This window comes from Ursus arctos, unplaced genomic scaffold (genome assembly GCF_023065955.2).
Source record: "Ursus arctos isolate Adak ecotype North America unplaced genomic scaffold, UrsArc2.0 scaffold_7, whole genome shotgun sequence".
Classification (NCBI taxonomy): Eukaryota; Metazoa; Chordata; class Mammalia; order Carnivora; family Ursidae; genus Ursus; species Ursus arctos.
Window position 1 is genome coordinate 17152606 of NW_026623089.1, and position 13783 is coordinate 17166388.

Consider the following 13783-nt stretch of genomic DNA (forward strand, 5'->3'; position numbering starts at 1 on the left):
TGCCCTTACTGTGGTGAGCACTGGGTCATGTTTAGAACTGTCGAGTCAATATGTAAGAAGAAAATGTATATACCAGAAGTCTAATTTTTTATTTTTTAAGAGAGTACTCCCTTGAGAGAGAGACCCTTGACAGGTAGGAGAAACTTCTCTGTTCCACTGGGGTGAGAAGATCATGAAACTGGGGTTTGCCGTGCAGAGTTGAAAGCCAGACCTCAGGAGATCTTGACTTTCCACAAGCAGAGAGGGCTCCCCCTGCCCCATGCATCCATCTAACAGGGCACCAGCCAGCTGGGGAGGAAGTGAAATGGCTCAGAAACAGTGCTGAGGATGTTGTCGTTAATAGTTAATGGTTAGTGAGTATTGACAACTTGCAATGAGAAGCCCCATGGCAGGACAGCTCAGCTCCAGCCCTCGTCCAAGCACACAGCCAGCCAGAAAGTGGATAGCAATCCTTTTGTTACAAATACCTACAGACGACTGAGTGAAATAATGAAATAAATAAAAAGATTACTGAGTGAGTCATCTCTGGCAAGTAGTAAACATTTTCAGGTTGACAAGCTTCATCTTATATAAGAGTTAACGTGAATGAAGATGATTTATAATGGGTCTGCACATTGTTTCAGAGGAATGTTCATGGACTCGATGGCGGGACGGTAAATTTAACCTCTGAGTCCTAATAATGTTCTGTTTTTCAGATGAGCTCAAGGCTTGTCATATTCTAGACCTGGAAAGCATAAACGGTATTATCTTTGTATATACAAATAAAAATCAATTCATTCTCCAAATGCTTAACTCGTTCAGGAAGAGACACACACACAAATAGATCTCAGCTAAATCAACAATGTTAGCAAAGCTTTTTTCACTTATCAAATCAGGACATATTAGGTTCAATAAAGGTACTTGACTTATAAATCCACAAACGAACAGTTATTTTCCTAAGCAGCATTTGATTTATCATCTGAAACTACATTTCCTGTTCATTTATAATGGCTTTTTGGAACTTGCCCCTTAAATAGAGGGATGGAGTACATCTGTAAACAAAAATATCTCAATATTCTCTAGATGATGAAAGGACTACATTTTCTTCCTGTGAAAATGATCACAGAACAGAAATGCTAACTAGAAACCTTTCTCCATGACATTTGTGAAGGAATACCAGAGACTGTATTTTCTTGGAGACCTGACCCCCGAGAAAACACTAGCACACCAGAATTAAGCCCCCTAGTTATTTACTGCAAACCATTTAGCAGCTTCCACTCCTAGAGCGTTTCTGGCCATGTGTGGAATCACCTTCCTAAGTCTACTACATACTTAGAAGGCGTAAGACAATTTGGGGTTTCTTTCTTTCTTCTTTTTTTTTTTTTTTAAGATTTTATTTATTTATTTGACACAGAGAGAGAGACAGCCAGTGAGAGAGGGAACACAAGCAGGGGGAGTGGGAGAGGAAGAAGCAGGCTCCCAGCGGAGGAGCCCGATGCGGGGCTCGAGCCCAGGACCCTGGGATCACGCCTTAGGCCGAAGGCAGACGCTTAACAACTAAACCAACAGGTGCCCCAGTTTTGAGTTTCTTACACGCTATGAACACAGTCAGATCTCAAAACGGAGTTTCAGGCTCTCCAAACTCTTGTCCCCTAGCAACTCTGATAATCTGACCTGACTAGGAAGGCTCAGAAACTAGGGTTCCCTATCAGGCTGTTTACTTAACACATGTCCCATCTAAAATAAGGATTGCTTTAGCTAAAAAAGCAAGTCATTTATAAGTGTGCATTTATAAGGGCAAAAGTCAAGGCAACTGTGCAAACCACTTGTCAACTTATTTAGAGGAAATTGTGTAATCAACTTAACATACCAGTTAGCCTTTACCTGCAAGGTCAAGCTCAGAGTTCCTGTATGTCACCACACTGGCCTATTAATCACTCTGCAGGAAATTCCACATTTTTCTTTAGATTAAACTATAGAAAGTGGAGTGTGAACAGAATAGAGAGGATTTCCTATTCGTTTCTTTGCTTTCTCTGACTTGGTTGATGTTTCATGATTTAAATTTTGTTTTACTTGCTTGCCACAGAATTTAAAATAGGTTCAAAATGATAAATTTCAATACGCATTGCTAAAGGGAGTTTTATCGCACAAAGGTAAATCTAGGTATTTGATGGCTGGGTGCCAACTCACTGCTGTAGATTCCAACTAGAGATAGGAAGCGTTGACACTGTTGAACAAGTAACAGATCTTTCATTCCAGGGGAAAAAAAAAGGATATAAGCTATTAAATTTAAAACCATTTCCCCTTCTTTCTCATGCTGCCAAAGAAGCTCAGATATGTGACTTCTGAAGATATTCTAATTCGAGGCATGATTTTCTAAGAAAAAAATCACCTCAAATTACCTTTTAAAAATTTTACTTAAAAATGTCTTTGTTTGCCTTCATTTTAAAACAGATTTATTAAGGTTAAATTCCTATACCAGGTAGTTTACCCATACAAAGTACAAAATTCAATGGCTCTCAGTGTACTTAACAAGCTGTACAACCACCACCACAATCAAGTTTAGAAAATTTTCCTCATTCTAGAAAGAAATCCTATACCCGTTAGCAGCCACTCCCCATTTTTCTTCAACCCCTCCAGTTCTAGGCAACCAGAAATCTACTTTCTGTCTCTGCAGAGTCTGGACATTTCATACAAGTGGATTCCCACAACACATGGTCTTTTGGAGCTGGTTTCTTTTACTTAGCATGTTTTCACAGCTTTATTCCTTTTTATGGCTGAGTAATATGCTGCATCTTATTTATCCATTCAGAAGTTGATGGCCATTTGGGTTGTTTCTACTTCTGCTATGATGAATAACGTTACTATGAATATTCACACACTAGTTTTTATGTGAACGTGTATTTTCCCTTCTCTCGAGTGTCTATCCCTGGGAGCAGAAATCCTGGATCATACAACAGTTCCATTTTTACTGTTTTCCCAAGCACTGCATGAGGGTTCTGATGTCTCCATCTCCTTGTCAACACTTGTTATTGTCTGTCTTTTTTGTTTTAGCCATCCTAGCAGGTGTGAAGTGATGTCTCACTGTGGCTGAAATACTTTTTAAAGAAAATGTTCACAGAAAATTTCTGCATTGTTTTCCCACCAGCAGTACTAGGAATGCTAACCGTTCTATGGTTGTGGTATCTTGGATGGCAGACAGGATGGAAGGAAGTAGAGGAAACAGAACGTGCAAGAGAAGACAGCCCAGAGACTGTGGACGATCAGGGTCTTATCTTGAATCTACAGTGTTCGGAATTTCTAGACATTTCAAAACACAAAACGATTAAAACGTTCCCAAAGGCCACTCAAAGCTGTAGCTTCTTTTGTTTTTGTTTGGCATTTTCTTTGCCTGATTTACTTTAGGAGAACAATCTAAGTCTTAATTGCATTATGTAATTTAAATAAAATTATTAATTTGGCTTCTGAAGAGCCATCTGTACCTACTGTGCTACCGAACAGCTTCCATGCTTACGTTTCCACTTTCTAGGGGGCTTGGACCCAGCAACAAGGAAGATAATCCTCCTTTGTGGACGTTCCCACAGTTAACTCCACTCACATCTGGATGGCAGTTCAATAGTCCACTGTTAGTCAAACAATTTTTAATCACACATACTGTGTGTCAGCTAACAAGCCAGGGTGTATGGCTTTTCAGTATTCCGTAGCATGCAGCACGCACAATTTACAAATAAAATAAAAATCTACAGCAAAGACAACGGCACATTCTTTGTTGACTAGCTGAGTGAAAAGAGCGTCTCTGTTGAAAGACAAGACATCACTTGTTATTTTGACGGTAAATGAAAAGAGGTTCAGAAAACCATATTTCATCTGTTAAGTCTCTTAACATGGGAAAGTCCCATATCTGTAGCAATGAATAATCTGGGCCCATATGTTTCTTTAAGCTGGGCTTGAAGCAGGGGTGGCCAAACACCCACCGGCTGACAAAATTCTACTGCCTTATCCCTCTAAGTCATGGTAGACTGGGGAGAACAGGAAGATGGACATCCTCACCAGGGTCCATTGTTTTTCTCATTACTTTCAGCTGGGAGGATGTAGGGAGGGAGGAATTGAGTTTAACTTCCCAAGTGGCCGAGTAACGGTTTTGGAAACAAAGGGTCTGATAAGGCCAGAGGAAGCGAAGTTGAGCTTGTCCTGAGGAAAAAGGACTGGAGATAGTCTTTCCACACGCACAGCCACTAAGACCCCAGACAAGTATGACAAGGTGGCAGAAATAGCTTGCCAATGACCGATCATCATGGGATAGGAAGGTGTTGGAAAATGCAACCAGGGGTGCAGCTGTGCAACATTCCACCTGCCTCGGCTGATTGGCGGCTTGGTGGCCCCTGACCCTGAGGGGCTGCATGCAGCGCTGGGAATCCAGAGCCCATTCACAGTAAGTTCAGGCTTTGGAACACACAGTGAGGCCTCACTGTGGGAGAAGTTGGCTAGGTCATTGCTTAATTCCGTAAGACTCAGGGACCAGATGATAAAGCATTTCTAATCCATGAGGTTTTTTTCCCCAGGCTTTCCCCACTGGCTTCTTGCCCACAATGCCATAACTTGACTCCCAGGCTCTGCTGAAAGCTTCTTAGTAGAGGACAGCCACAAGTCCAAGGTAAACACAGTTCTGTCATCTTGTAAACTCAACAACCTTGTAAGAAAATAACCATTAAGATCCAGGTGGCTCATGAGAGGAAGAAACTGTCACTACTTAATCAGGATTGGGGAGAAAAGATTAGTTTCATATTGAACTTTACATGTCTTGATTACTTTCCATCTGTGAAATATCAATTCCTTTAATATTTGAGGTGCCTAGTCATTTCCCCCCCCAATTCACCAGGCATTCATGGAGAACCTATGATGTGCCAGGAACTGTGCTAAATCCTGGAGCTATAAGAAAAAGGGAACACGATCCCTGCCCTCAAGGTTCTTCTGGACCCAGGGGAGAGCCACGTCTGCAGAAGAACCTATAACATGAACTGATAAATGTGAGATCAAGGGGAATGAGGAGGCTGCTCTGGAAAGAACGGCTGTTCTGCCTGAGGGCCTGGGAGAACTCCAAAGGGAAGGCGTTTCAGCTGGGCCCTGCAAGATGAGTGAGCTCTCCCTAGACGAAGGGAGGCTCAGGAACAGAGAACAGCAGGGGAGCTTTGCCAGTGACCCCTCCGCTTTCCATGGCCCCACTCAGGCCTCCCGTGTAAGACAATGACTCAGACTGGCTAGATACCAGGGGAGGAAGTGAAATCCCTTCCATACCCCATTCTCAGGATCCAATCATGCCAACAACTAGTGAGGGAAAGAACTGGATTGTGATGCAGTGAATAATCCAAACTTCATTAACCAGACAGAACATGAATCTTGATCTCTGGACATCTGTGAAGTTGCAGGAGGGCCTACACCTCCATGTTTAGATCTGCCTCCATCCTGGGCTCTCTACCTCACACCCACTGGAATTCCACGGCTCAGGTATCAAACTAACAATAAATAGGAAAAACAAAAAGAACTGCAAGAAAAATGACTCAGCAACAGAGAATCAATTTGTACTTTTTTTTTTTTTGATCCCCAGAAGTATGTCCTGAAAGGACAGGCGGCCACAGACAGCTTTAATTTGCCGGATTACTCTGGGTCTCAGTGACCTTGCCAGTCATCTTCACATGGATGGGGTACTCTTGTTCTATTTTGGAGGCACCACTGTGTTTCCCACGAAGAGGTTCTGCCTGGAGATCACAGAGCTGGATTGAGACCTTACGTGCCGTCCCTGCCACCCCCTGGGAATGCAGGCTCCTTGCTCACAATATACCTAAAATACTGCATGCCCTGTCTAAGGCATCCCAGGGAACAGAAGATAGGAAAGAGACTTAAAAAATCCAGCCCTATTATTTTGCTAGAACATTTTCTTTCAGTTCATTTTTATCATTTTTTTAGTTATCTCCTTATGGGACAAAATGAATAATCCACATCTCATTGGAATTTCTCCTTTTTAAAATAATGGTCTACTATTGAGCAGGTTTCTCTTTTGATCATTATAGAATCATAGAGCTTCAGGGTGGGGAGGGGCCAGACAAGTCATCTAGAACCACAGCACACCTGATGCCTATATCCCCTATGATACGCATCCTTGCCAAATATTTCAGCACTGTATGTACGAATACTAGTATCCACCAACATCATCTCGCTACTCATTTTCCATTCAGAGCAGCTCTCTCAGTGAGAAAGTTTTCTCGATATAAGTCACAATATGTGGTCCCGTTATTTCCAACCACTGGTCCTGGGTCAAGCCTTGGGGCCACAGAGACAGATCTCATCATTTTTCTGTAGAACAACCCTTGTGAAAGTTGAAGAGAATTCATAATGTCGCTTTGTCACCTTTGTCACCATTTCTCACCTCTGAATGCATCGCGATCTAGAGAGATGTCTCCAAATTTGGAATTGAGAACAGGCTTTGGCTTCTTATCATAGGAGCTGATTTTAGAGTCATGCCCTTCCTAGCATTTGATTTGTCTTAACTCTGCTGCTTGTCCCAACCAACATAGCTTTATTCCTTCATTCACCCCTTTATTCTAGCTATTCATCAGTCTACTCATCCACCCATCCACCATAAACCCATCAATCCACCATCCACCCACCATCCACCCATCCATTCACCCATCCATCCATCCATCCTTCCACCCGCCATCCACCCATCCATCCGTCCATCTATCCCTCCATCTAATACTTATTGAGAACTAACCACATGTCAGGTACTATTCAGGGTTAGAGTAGTGAACAAGATAAAAAAGGTATCTGTCCTTGCATAGCTTGTTAGCCAATGGAGGCATCTCACAATAATCAAGGAAATAAATGAAGAAAGAGAATAAAGTATAATATATTAAGTAAGGTGGATGGGAAAAGTCTTTTTGAGGAGTGACATTAAACTGAAACCTGAAGGAAAAAGAAGGAGCCAGGAGGTGGCAGAGAAAAAGCAGTAGAAGAATGGAGTCTGAGAGGTGTGGAAGGGTATGTATATATTTATACATATATATGTGTGTATCTATCTCTATATATCTATATTATGTATATTTAAATATATATTTAAAATATATAAAAATATATAATTATATATTTAACTTCACAACTCAATATATATTATATATATTTAAGGTATATATATATTTACATATTTAACTTCACGACTCAAATAGAGCCATTTATAAATTCAACTTTACCAACTTGTAGCAATAGCAAATCAAATTCCTTGATCCCTGTGTCTCTGTGGTCCATGAATACTATATGTTGCTTTTCTCCACAATTTCAATTAAGCAGGTCTTGTAATATATTAGTGAAGTGCCACAGGGGACTCAATGACCAAACTGACAGAGTATTAATTTCAACTAAATTGCAGGATTCTTGAGTAGTCAAGGAAGAACAGTGTATTTAAACGAAAAGCCAATTCACATAACTTAAGAACAGGCTTTATGTGTTCTAACCAATTACACCTCCTCTTCTAGTTTTTAACAGCTTTGTTTATGAAGCCCATATTGAAAATTAAATGTTTATTACCATTTTTTGAAGGTGAGGTATAGAACTTGGCAAAGTATTGATTAATAACTTGCGGATGGCTGGTGTAAGGAAACCAGTTTTGAGCCCCGCTGTAAACAATGCATCAGCAGAGTGTTTCAGCTATTTGTAGGCTCAGAGCTTGCCAATTTGTAATTAGTTGCAGATTTTCAATTACTTCTCAGCAAACAAAATAGTTTTATTTGCATTGTTTACTTGGCATTTAATTTTAAAAGAATCCAATTGATTATTTTTAAAGACAGATGACTTTGGAGGGTTGGGATAAAATAAATAGATAAATTTTTGAGTAGCCCTACATCTGTATTTTTGTTGTGAGTGATGTCAGGGTACGGAACTTGGCCTAAATTCAATCAACTCTATCACACAATCCCAAAATGCCTCCTGTGCAATTTGTCAAAAAGATTTTTGGCAACTGCATATTAAACTCCTGAGATTTGTAATGAAGAACATAATCTGAGGGGGAAAAAAAAAGCAAAGTTGCATTTTCTGCTAATTGAAACTGGTAAACCACTGTGGGCAACTTTAAATTCAATAGAAGATCAAAATAATTACTATTTTAAATGTTAGTCCATGTTGCTTCTTCATCAGAGTGGTTCCAGCCATGACTCAGGGCTCCTTGCAAGCCTGTAATTTTTTCTTTGGAGAAATCATTCAAGAATACGTTTATTGAGGACCTACACAGTGGTTGGTGCTAGACATACCACGGAATGAGTACGGCAAGACCAAGATCAGAGGTTAGTGGGGAAGGGGCAGAGATTTACAAAGAACCCTCATTAAAGACTGGTTACGGTAAGTATATGATAAATGAAAAGCCATGGGATTAGAGAGAAAGGAAGAATTCATCTGACCAGCGGGTCAAGGAAGGTGAGAAGGTAAAATGCAATAGACTGTGAAGGAGGGATGGATTTTCACAGTTGTGGGGAGAGGAAGGACAAGGAAGTTTAGGGAGAGGGAAGAGGATGCAGAAAGTGCAACTGTGCACCTTGCTCAGAGAGCCAGGGGCAGGCTCATACGGTTGGGTAGATACAGTGTATCAGGTGGGCATGGGAATGAGGGGAAGGAAGTGGAGGAACAGCTGCGGACAGCCTTGGACAACATTGTAAGGAGCTTGACCCCTGTTCTGAAGGTGGTGAGGAGCAGGGAAAAGCACTGAGCAGGGCAGTAGCAGGACCAGAGGGCTCTGTGCATGAGAAAAGCCAGCTGGGCAATGAATGGTGTCTGAAAAGGGGTATGGGCAGTAAGAATATAAATGAGCATTGGTTGAGGTATTTCAGATGTGGATTCAACAGAACTTAGAGAATAAGTAGACACCAGGGTGACAGAAGAAGATAGGTCCAAGGCGATCCTCAGGCTTCCACAGATGATAATACATTACCCAAGACAGAACACAGGAAGAGGAATCACTCTGATGGCGCAAGAATCTCACACACACACACACACACACACACACACACACACACACCCCAGAAAATGCCAAAGTAAAACAGTATGGCAAATCTCAAAAACATTATGCTACATAAAAGAACAGTCATAAAAGGTCACACATTCTATGATTCTATTTATATGAAATATCCAAGAGAGCTAAATCCATAGAGATGGGGCTGAGGGGAATGGTACAGGGTTTCCTTTTGGGTAATGAAATGATTTGGAATCAGATAGCGGCGATGGTTGCATAACACTGTGAACGTACTGAATAACACTAACAGATACACTTTATAACGGTTAATTTTATGTGACATGAATTTTACCTAAAAAAAATAATATGAATAATAGGAAAACCAAAACAGAACCCAGAAAAATATCAAGGCAGCCCATGGAACCCCATATCCCAGAGTTGCACATACCAAGAATCTTCTCTTAGACGCAAGTGAGAGCAACACAGAAAGAAACATAAGGGAAAAGGCGTATTAGTGCCCCTTCACTAACTGTCTGTTTGGTTCCTGGTGGATACCCTCCTTCCTACCCATTGTTACGCACATTTTCCTCGGCTGGCCTGGGCTGACAGCCTTGGGAATGTTTAACTGGCAAGAACCTAACTCCTTGTAGGTAGAGCCTGTATTTGGGGACCATCCGCCTTTACTTTGTCAAACTCTGGCTGACCTGGTAATGTGCGTAGTCAATCTGTCATGTGGAGACATGTTGGGGGGAGGGGGACAAAGAGGCAGAGCACAGAGAGAGAGGAGCATGTAGGTCAGGAAACAGTAAGGAAAACTTTCTGGCATTCATACTGGTCATCAGTAGCCCTGGGGGAATAAAGGGCTCCCTGATGCTCAGTGCATCATCCGGAAGATTAATTAACATTTGTAAAGGCCACACACAATGTGAAAGGCCCAGTAACGGATCTCCAAAAGCTGGAGTCCCTGTTTTCCAGAAGGGTCATGAAACAAGGAGTGGAAAATATTCCCTAGAAGATAGAGCTGGGTGACCTCGGCCATGAAGAACATTGCAAAGAAACGACTGGGCTTGTCTGGGATTCTCTTCATTCTCAAGTTGAATCTGATCTGACAGATGTGGTGAGTAATTAAGCCCTTGTCCATTCAGAGTCTGAATGCCTGCACTGCGCAGAGAATGGGGCAGGAATAATGAGAGGCGCAGCCCCTCTGGGACTATTCAGGAGTGCTCGAATTTGCATGGTCACATGAACCCGAAGGAAGTGGATTATGCCGGCCCAGCCAGGAAGTGGAGACCGCCAAAGCTTTCTGATTTGCATAAATCAGAGGGCTGGAAGGCGGGGAGGCTTGAGGGCTCTCCAAGGGAGCCAGGTGTAGCTGTCTTGCCTCGAACCCTGCACATTTCTGTGGCTGGATGCCTTCTCACAAAGGCTGCCCGGGTCATTTACCGTGTGATGTCATTTGCTCAAAAGTTTCATCAATATGTACCATTAAGTTTCCAAAAAATGCGAGTTTTATAAGCAAAGTTGCTGCATAGTCTTCTAATGAAAAGATTCTTTTAATCACCTTGAATTAAAGGTGATTTGGTAGGGGTAATGCATTTTATTATGATTACTGCTGTCAAATAATTTCTAGTTGTGTGACAAGGTGCTTAAGTGAAGAATTGTTTACGGCTTTAAAAAAACGGTAAATGCCTCTCAAAAAGGATTACTTTCTTTTTAAGTTTCAAATGAAGGCTACCAATTAATTAATCCATTTACATAAAAATGTCTTGGATCAGCTACCTGCAAAGATAAAGGATGAAATCTATCCTCTAATTGGAAAAACTGCTATATATGGTAATAAACATATAGAAGTACTCTATGAAAAGCAAAACAGAAATCATTAATTAAAGCTGAAGTGCCAAAAGTCTCATTTTATTCTATACGATATTAAAAATGGTGGTGATGTCATGTACTTAATTGAATAACTTTGTTTGAAATATGGCTTTCCACCTACACTGTTTTACTCAGGGTTTTAAAATTATTTTTTAATTTTTTTTTATTGGAAGTCATGCCAAATTACATGATGGTTTTAGAGACTGGAGGCAAATCTCCCTTCAGTGCCCCCCCCCCGCAATGTAGCTAACTTTATATTACCTCCAAGATTCACAGACATCACTCGGTGAGAGCATTCAAACCTTGCTCACTTCAGTTCAGCACGAGTCCTGCACTTGATACAAACAGTCATTACAGAGCCAGAATGGAACAAAGAAGGCAGATATTTACTAGTGAAAAACTGAAGTTCCTTAATCACCTTAATATATATAATCAAATGGAAATTATACATTACCCAGACTAATTATATATAATTTCTTGGCATTAGGTATAAATTATTCAGACTATATCAGGGAAAAAAATAAAAAGATTCTTCTTCATAGCAGAATTTTCATTGTAAAATAGATCTCACAGCAAATCCCATCTTTCTGGTATCTCTTCTTAAGTCTCTGATGAGTTAAGTTTGTTCTCCCCCAATGAAACATGAGAGACTATGGACTATGAGAAACAAACTGAGGGCCTCAGAGGGGAGGGGGGTGGGGGAATGGGATAGACCGGTGATGGGTAGTAAGGAGGGCACGTATTGCTTGGTGGCCTGGGTGTTATACACAACTAATGAATCATCGAGCCCTACATCGGAAACTGGGGATGTACTGTATGGTGACTAACACAATATAATAAAAAACCATTAAAAAAAAAAAAAAAGTTTGTTCTCCCCCGTTTTCTCCAAGCCGAGGCTGTGTTGCCGTTCCTGCAGCTGGACTTGGGTCTTTTCATGATCGCTTCCTGGACTGACTAACACGTGGTGCTTGAGTAGAATGTTGAGAAGAAATAGGAAAGGGAAAGAGGGAGAAACGGTGATACAACGGAAAAGGTGGGCAGAAGAAAGAAGGAAAAAGAGGGGGAAAACATGGAGGAAACGGAGAGAGAAGTTTCAAATAATTCAAAAGGTACAAGTTGTGATAAATAGGAAGGAGAGATGCTCAGCATCAGAGACTGGGACGAGACACACTGCCAATGGGGGCGAGCAGGCAGGACGTGACACCCAGGCCGACACTGGCGCCGCACCACCTCTCACTCTAAATGAAATTAATGGGACCTCTCACAGTTACTCCTTCAGACTGACCAGTTCAAGCCACAAGGTAACTATCAATTGGCAGCACTCTCACTCTGCTTTCCAAACCTGTGAGGAGGGCAGAAATTACCATAAACTCCAAGAGATGTATTCTCACAAGTAGGAATGGAAAACTCAAGTTCTGGCAGTCTTTAAGGATGCAGAGACATGAGGGTCACACAACGGAGGAAATCTATGGTTTACTGGTCTTTTAATAACTTTTTAAACAACTTGAAAAGTTACTTTAAAAATAACTCAGTTCAAGTGTTCTTCTAAGGAGCACAATGTGCTCTGTACCAATGGCTAGCATTATTTTCATGCCTTCTTGGTGAGAAATATGCCTTCTCTTATCACCAGTGAGACCCAGGTCTAGAGACGCTAAATGACTCATCCCAGGTGAAGGTGATGGGGAGAGAGGTCGTCAGGTTGGGGCTCCTGGATTTGAGGTGGGTATGTCTGGCCCTTGGCCCTGCAACCTTCTGGGGGAGTATCAGGTCTGCTACCCATAAAGAGGGTTGGAGGAACTCTAAAATCACGCCCAGACATGACCCTTGGCAGTACCATTGCATCCCTGAGGACACACAAGTCCCTTCTCTAAGTCTTTGTAGACAGCATTTTATAGGTTACACCAAGGGTGTCCGGCCCACAAGCAGACAATTTTCAAATGCAGCGCTGACCTGACTGTATTTAATTGCTGCACGTCCCCATCAATGACAATGGGCTACACCGTAGGAGGTGCGATTCCTTCATTGCTTGCGCCGTTAAAGGATATTTCTGTATAGATCTCTTGGACGCGCTCATCCATCTGTGCCGTATTTCCTGCTACTTCTGTTGGAGAGGTTCAGTTTCGTGGAGGGAAAGTCCGCCTAACATTCTGCACAGAGAAAGACCTTCTGCACCTTACAGAGCCTTAGTTTCTTCATTTGCAAAACTGACACAACAATTCCTATCTTTCGAGCTTGCTGATACTTAAAGATAAGCACACTGCTTGGCACAAAAAAAGGCCCACAACAAGTGGTGATTATCACAATTATTATCACAGAAAACGAAGTGTAAGTGGTTGTAGAAGGCTATGAGAACAGCTTTATTTTCATATTTTTCTTCCCAGAGGTTGAAACTGTTCAAATCTGTTTGCACTGTTTTTTTTTTGGTCTCTGCTGATATCAACACATTATTTAAAGAGTGTTAGAAAAGTTAATCCAAGAGAAACATACGCTTGGTGTCATTGACCTCTTTAAGTGACACTTTTGTCATTAATTATTACCTTTCAGTGATAGTGCTGCAGCCAGCTCCCATTCCCTCTGGTGGTTTATGTGAATTCTACGATAAAAAATTCTACGAAAAAAAAAAAAGGTTCCAAACGAAACTTTCTAGTCAAGGAGCACAGGAGCCTCTCTTTTAAACTTTTAAGAAAAAAACAAAAGAAAAAAAAAGAACCCAAAAAACCCAAACAAGCAAAAAATCCCCGACAGGCCAGCATAATTGTTAAGGCTAAGAAGTTAGACCAGCTTGGCCACTTACGAGGGACATGATCTGAGTAAGCTGTTTCCTTACTTATGAAATGAAATCATAAAAACATTTATCTCTTAGGGATATTAAAGGCTTTTAAAATCCACTAACATAAAGTGCTTAGCCTATGCCTGGTACATAGATGCACTCAATAAATG

At 41.3% G+C, this 13783-nt stretch overlaps 1 protein-coding gene across 3 annotated transcripts in view; it reads right to left on the reverse strand.

Annotated features, from left to right (window-relative positions):
* Positions 1-13783, reverse strand: part of VTI1A (vesicle transport through interaction with t-SNAREs 1A) — a 358703-nt gene that overhangs the window by 85900 nt on the left and 259020 nt on the right. The window lies entirely within an intron of this gene.